The sequence below is a fragment of the Aplysia californica genome, unplaced genomic scaffold (genome assembly GCF_000002075.1).
Source record: "Aplysia californica isolate F4 #8 unplaced genomic scaffold, AplCal3.0 scaffold00317, whole genome shotgun sequence".
NCBI lineage: Eukaryota > Metazoa > Mollusca > Gastropoda > Aplysiida > Aplysiidae > Aplysia > Aplysia californica.
The window spans coordinates 785,904-793,652 of record NW_004797587.1 but is presented as its reverse complement, the minus strand read 5'-3'; positions in this window follow the sequence as shown (position 1 = coordinate 793,652).

Here is a 7,749-nt window from a genome sequence, read left to right as displayed (position 1 = left end):
GAGAGCCAACGCAGTCAGCTACCAACTGGGCCCTCTCCTGAAACATCCCAATATCCCCATGAGCACCAAGGCGAAGCTCATCAACGCCATTTTCCTTCCAACGCTCACATATCAGTGCCAGACATGGACTCTAACAAAAGCCCTAGAGAGGAAACTGGTCACATGCGAGATGAAATGCTTAAGAAGAGCGGTCAACAAAACAAGAAGAGACAAAATTAAAAATGAAGTCATAAGGGACACCGTGGGAGCAACACCAGTCCTACCACACATTGAAAAACAAAAGGTCAAGTGGTTCGGACACCTCTCGCGGATGCCCTCAAACCATCCAGCTCTGAGAGCATACAACACTAAATATTCTGGATGGAGAGCCAGAGGAAGACCAAGGCGACGATGGAGTGAATCTGTGGTAGACACCCTTAAAGATCATGGGATGTCCCTCCTACAGGCCACACGACTTGCTGCAGACAGACACCTGTGTCTCCCCGCGACACCCCAGGGTACAAGCGGAAGAAAAAAGTAAAGTAAAGTACATGTGGGCTAGCCCAGCCGCTTTAGGATTCGGGATGTGAATCTTGGATTAGAGAGAAATACGATGGTGGGGTGTGAAGTAGGTTGTTGAGAGGAGGATTTACATGATAATATTATTATACATGTGGGCTGGCAGTAGGCTTCAGGACACGAGAAGTGACTTTTGGAGGAGAGTGTGAAAGGTTGGTGTGGTGTGAGGGAGGGGGTGGGGAGCAGGGGGGTTTACATATGGCATATGACACAATTATATTTATTATATAATTATACAATGTATATCTATTATATAAGATCTGTATCTTCTTCAAATGTTCTTTTTCAACAAGGAAAGGGTCTGGAAATCAAATTCAGCCACGAGCCGACATCACGTTTTAAAAACTGCGCTCAGTCAGAACTCCACACAAGGCCTCACCTCAAGATGAACACAGAGGAAGAGCAGTGCATGAGGACCGTGAGACCCAAAGATGTCTGACTGCCGCCCATGTCCACCATGAACCAGAAGAAAAAGTTCTGGGCGGAGCCACACAGGAAGCCCAGCAGGATGAGTTTGAGGAGGAACAGGCGCACGTAGGGGCTGGACAACACTCGGCCGATGTCACGGAAGAACGAGGTGTTTTTCGGAACTCTGAAAACCAAAGTGCACAAATGGAAAAAAATAGAATTTAGAATTACATCTCAGTAGACTACAACAATGAAAAAATAGTAGATCTATGTTTCAAATTAAAAATAGTATGTTTAAAATAAAATCTCAGTAGATTGCAAATATGAAAAAATAGTATGTTTCAAATTAAATATCATTAGATTGCAACAATGAAAAAAGAGTATGTTTTAAATTATATCTCAGTAGATCGCAATAATGAAAAAAATAGTATGTTTAAGATTAAATCTAAGTAGATTGCACCAATGAAAACATAGTATGTTTAAATTATATCTCAGTAGATTTCAACAATGAAAAAATAATATGATTGGTTCGTTTTCAGTTACTAAGACCACAAGGTCAGAAACCAATTAAATTTTCTATCTACTCTATCAAAATCTAAGATTAATAGGAGCTGTCTGTGTGTGACGTCAGAGGTCCACTCACCTGTCACTTGTATGTGTGTGCGCGCGCGCACGTGTGTGTGTGTGTGTGTGTGTGTGTGTGTGTGTGTGTGTGTATGTGTGCGTGTGTGCGTGCGTGACGTCAGAGGTCCACTCACCTGTCACTTGTATGCGTGTGTGTGTGTGTGTGTGTGTGTGTATGTGTATGTGTGTGTGTGTGTGTGTGTGCGCGTGCGTGTGTGTGTGTGTGTGACGTCAGTGGTCACTCACCTGTCAGCTCTGTGTGTGTGACGTCAGAGGTCCACTCACCTGTCAGCTCTGAGCTTGACCCCACCCACAACACAAGCCAGCACTGTCAGAACCATACAGGCACAGAACAGAGCCGAAAACTGCTGACCCTATACAGAAAAAGGAAATGACCTTTTTGAAATACGTATTATATAGATTATTGTAGGCACAAACAAACAAACAAACCCACATACATACACACGCACGTACACACACGCACGCACGCACGCACGCACGCACGCACGCACACACACACACACACACACACACACATATACACACACACACACACAGAGGAAGAGAGAGAGATGGAGAAAGACAGAGAGACAGGAGGATGGAAAACGGAGGTAGCAGGGAAGGTGGTGGTGGCGCCTGGGAGGGGTTATAGAATATGGATCCCGGGAGGGGGGGGGGTTTTTTAAAAAGGAAAGGAGGGGGGGAAGGCTGTGGGAGACTGAGTAAGGAATAGGAGGGGGACGGGGGAGTCATAATTTGTTTGGGGTTATGGGTATATTAAGGAAAAGAAAATATTGGAAGGGGGTCGTGATCTTCGATTACCCCCCCCCCCCACACACACACACACTCCGCTTTAAAAAAAAGGGGGGGGGGGGGATTGACACAACAAAGTCAAGCCACAGAGAGTAGTTTTCGTTTAAAGCTACAAATAAAAATTACTGTGTGGTTACAAACATGGAGATTTATGTAACGAAATAATTCTCATTCTATTCACAGCCCAACAAAGAGCCCAAGACAGTCCCGGGTCAGACAGTGAGGGGGTATATTTATGACGTCAGCAATGTACGTGTACTTACCTGGAGTCTGTCGTTGATGGAGGTGATGGAGATGACGGCCACGGCCGTTCCCAGGGTGCCCCACAGTCTCTGCTGCCCCCACTTGAGTCGGTCCGGGCCCAGGACAGTGTACGTCACGGCATCAGCCAAGCTGTCGGGACAGTGGACATGTCACAACCACAGAATTTCTAAGTTCTATTTGACATCTTTGGCCGTTTTGAGCTTTTGCAAACATGAGGTCAGAAACCAAGTTATGTTCCATCCCCTCTACAAGAATCGTAAGATTATTTGGAGTTGTTATCTAGATATTCAAAGAATTGTATTCGAAAAAGATTGACGTTTTGTGAAATTCAAAAATCTTAAATATCAAATTTCTAAAAACTAGGTTCTGAGGAGACAGAACGTTGTAATCCACGGGCCGCAATGTGTCACGACGCGGTGGAATCAGGCACTCGTCATTTTTTTCGGGCATATGGAGTAACTGGTAAGATACAATCTTAGAGCCTGTTCATTTACCTTGCTTTTGATGAAGAAAATACCCATCTATCTGAATTAGAAGTCGAGATATTTCCGGTTGAAGATATTGATGTGGATACAACACATTTTTGCTTGCCCAATTTCCACCCCCCCCCCCTTAGTAAAATCCATGCAGGAACATGGACATTAAAGGCATTGAGCGTAGACTGATAAGTCATGATTTACAGAAACAGTCCCAAACTTTTTTGAGCCAGAGCCAGTTTCACGTAAGACAGCTAAGACAGACGAGTAATTAAGAAATTGTGCAGAGCGAAATGAACAGCTTAGTGTGATAGTGCACAACTCTGTTTTCCTTTTTCGCATTGTTTGGAAAACGATTTTTATGTTTTACTAGAAAACGAAGAGCCAATGCTGATGATCTAGCAGCCTAATAACATATTCTTTTAGGGGGAACAAACAGCAACAAACACCAACCCCAAAGATGTTTTCTAAAAACCAAACATAGGACATTGTTAATTTCGATAGCAAGGTGTGTAACAGACACTCCGACTGGTTATATAAAAGTACACAAATCAAAGCTTCTGGCAACCTATTGGGTCGCGTTGTCGCAGTTGGCTGATGTTGATGCCAGCCGTTGGAAGAACTAACCTGAGTGGGATTCGAATCTTACAGTGAACAACCATATCGGTGTCTGTGGTGTAATCGTATAGGTTCTTGAACCAGCAATTCGATTCTCACGTGGTCATGATATTCTATCGACTCTTCAGATCTTCCTGGTTGGATTTTGTATTCCACACAGCAAATGTTGGCCCTGGCAGGTAATGCCGAAATAGCAGACCCTTGAAGGATGATAATGGCGAAATAGTATTCCCCCAGAAGGATGATAATGGCGAAATAGTATTCCCCCAGAAGGATGATAATGGCGAAATAGTATTCCCCCAGATGGATGATAATGGCGAAATAGTATTCCCCCATAAGGACGGTAATGGCGAAATAGCAGACACCCCCCCCCCCCGTAAAGGACTAACTTGCTTGATGGTGGCGTAAAACATTTAAAATGCAACCAACACTACCTGTACCTCAAGTCAACATTTCCTCGGCAAACTATTCAAATGAACTAAACTCAGAAAGCAAATGATTTCAGAAGAGAGAGAGAGAAAGAAAGAGAGAGAGAGAGAGAGAGAGAGAGAGAGAGAGAGAGATAGATAGATAGATAGATAGAGAGAGAGAGAGAGAGAGAGAGAGAGAGAGAGAGAGAGAGAGAGAGAGAGTAAAACCCCCAAAAATCATCTAAAAAATGTGTACCCAGATCTATAATCCGTCTTTTTTTCTAGCTTTTTTTAACAGTGGGAATTTGAATTTCGACAAAAATATTTCTTGAGCACATGCTACCGATCCCACAGATTAAGAAACTGATTTTCTAAAATCAAAAGTTTTTGCAAAGTACATCTGGGCAGTTAGCTGTCGACTTTCACCTTCTCACCTTGTGGAGGAAGAGTAGAAGGCCCGCGCTACCGTGATGAAGACGAAGGACAGAACAAAGACAAAGTCTAGGGACACACTGCTGTACTGCTCCGCAGAAAGATCCTCGTTTCTGGACCCGTCTGCTTCTTCCAAACGGTTGTTGCGCGAGAGCTTTGACGCCACTTTTCTCGAGCAGTTCATTAAGCAATTTGACCTGTCTCTGCTGTTCGTGTTATTTGGTTCTAAACCCCCGGCTTTTTCCGGAAGCTGTCCACGCTCTCGTGAAAGTTGTTGCAGAATGTCAGCTGTCTGGACTGACCCGTCTGATCTCGAAACTCCAGAATGGCTCTGATCCATCATATTATTATGATGATTCTTGAAGCGATCATGAAAACCTCCAAGGAAAAAACATGGTGTTGCCTCTAGGTTATTGCGATTTCTGGAGCTCTCGGTGAGCACCGCTTCCTCGGCTGAGCGCTGGTTGGAGCCATTTTGGCTCAGTCTTGATTCAGAATAGAGGTAAGTTGTAGAATGATTAAAAATCTGCGTTGGTTGTTGCTTCGATGGAGAATCAGAGTTTTCAAAGGCACGTATGTTGTATGTATCTGCAGACGTCCCCTGTTTTGGAGCATCCGAGTTTGTTTGTGGCAGGATAGAGCACTGGAGCCCACCCCTCGACTGTGGGTATCTACACAGTTCTCTCCCCTGCGCGTCGTGACACACCCAGAGGCGGCCCCCACCCTCAGGCTGGGCTAGATGAGGTAAGGACAACTCGCTGTTGTTGGAAGTGTTGGAGTCTTGTGTGTGGGCGATGATGGCAACCTGTCTACCAGGGACAAACCACATGCAGAAGAAAGCGCTGCCAAATCCTGGAGTGTAACAATAGGCAGTTAGATAGATAGATAAAGAGAAGTTGGAAGAACCAATTAATTGTGTCATTAAATTCTTGTGCAGACTTGTACACTTAAAAAATGACAGATATCCAAAGAAATGTTACATGCATTTATATCGTTCCTGTGAACTGGGCTACTGAAGTTTAAAAAAAACTTTTATTTTCTTTGGGTATAGATTTGCCTGATTTTCTCAAAATGTTGAAAATACTAGATCATTTCTCAGTGAACTGAAAAGTAGTCTGTTAATTATTCTGTGCAGAACATAGAGGAAGAAGTCTGTCACGAGAAAAATTTATTCTCTCTACAATTTTGTTTCAAGAAACAGCTGAGTATATCACCAACCTCCCACGATATTGGAACAGAAGCATCAATGCTTTGTTAAAAACTCATAGCCTTCCTTTAAATAATTTTAAAAAATAACAATCACTATTAACAAATTCACCCACTTGTGAAAGGTGTAACTCTCAAGAAATAGAAGATGAATTTCACTTTATATTTTATGTCCGTACTTTTGGCCTTCAAAGGAAATTGTAAATTCCTCCCTGATCCCGCCAGCGACAGTACTATGTAATGTTTAAGCCATGCTAAGAGGTATGTGCACAACCTGTCCTTTTTCATTATGGAAAGGTTATTTATCACATGGGTGTTTTCTAAGATGTGATGTGGGCCAATGGCCTTAAACACTGAATAAACTTACTTACTTACTAGATCGATAGATAGTTAGATAGATAGATAGATAAATAGATCGATAGATCGATAGATCGATAGATAGATAGATAGATAGATAGATAGATAGATAGATAGATAACGGGATTATATGTTGTGTTCCGTGTGTGAGAGAGAGAGAGAGAGAGAGAGAGAGAGAGAGAGAGAGAGAGAGAGAGAGAGAGACAGAGAGAGAATGACCCGCCCGTTCATGTCATGGATAGTCTAGTGTTGTGATTTGTTCCTGTGTTTGTTTGTTGGAGTAAGAGAAGCACATCAACACAATAATGGTGACTGAAAAAAGCAGGACAGACAGACAGACAGACAGACAGAACCAACTGAGGGCAAAAGTAAAGATGTTGGACCTACCAATGACACCCTCCAACCACCCACTGGTTTATTCCTTCTTCTTTGCCAAAATAATATCTATCATTCTTCTTTTCCTTGAATGCCAGTATCCGGTAAAGCCTCTATTCCTCTGCAATTAAACGACGTTATTGTGTTGCAAAGGCCTTAGTCTCTGGTGACACCTCTGATCTTAGGCATTGACATTACCTAATTGTGTTGCAATGCCCTAAAATTCGAATTAATACAAAATGCAGCCCAGAATGCACAAAGGGAAAGACGCAAAAAGCAAACAGATTTTCAGGTCCCTCATTGTATTTCTCACAAGTGTATAATTTTTTGTTCTCAAAACACGTACATAGCGAAATTCGTACATAACAAAAAAGATTTCATCGACCTACTGATTTTGCTATGCGCGTGTAAGACTGTATCCTCGTCAGACTCACCCATACAACAGACGAGCAGGGTCATCTTCCGCGCACTGAGTCGGTCAGCCACAACTCCGATGGCCGGCCGGGTGAGGATGGCGAAGAGGACGGACACACCTGTGATGAGCCCTGTCTCCGAGGCCGTCAGCTGTAAGTGCTTCAGGTACACGGTGATGAACGGGATCACAGAGCCACAGGCTGCGTGTCAGATAAGATAAAACAGATAAGATAAGATAAGATAAACATTAAAAAAATATCATAGCTACTTATAAACATAAATATAAGACAAGATAAGATAAGATAAGATATGATATGATTTAATAAACATGAATATAACATAAACGTAAATATAAACATAAATGTAAATATAAACATAGATGTAAACATAAACATAAAAAATAAATAAAATTAGATAAGATAAAAATAAGATAAGATAGATAAAGCTAATTATAATCACTAAGATAAACATAAACATAAACATAAAGATAAGATAAGCTGAGATACGATAAGATGATCGTAACGACGAAGATTAAGATGAAGATGACGGTAAAGATGAAGATAAAAGTAAGTTAAGATAATATGATACATATTTTTCAAGATGAAGATAAAAATAAGTTAAGATATGATAGCACAAAGATAAAGATGAAGATACATATACGTTAAGATATAATGACATAACAATAAAGATGAAGATAAGGATAGATAAGATCAGATGACATAAGACAAACACAAAAGAAATATTTTATGTGTTTATGAGTGTGTGTGTGTGTGTGTGTGTGTGTGTGTGTGTGT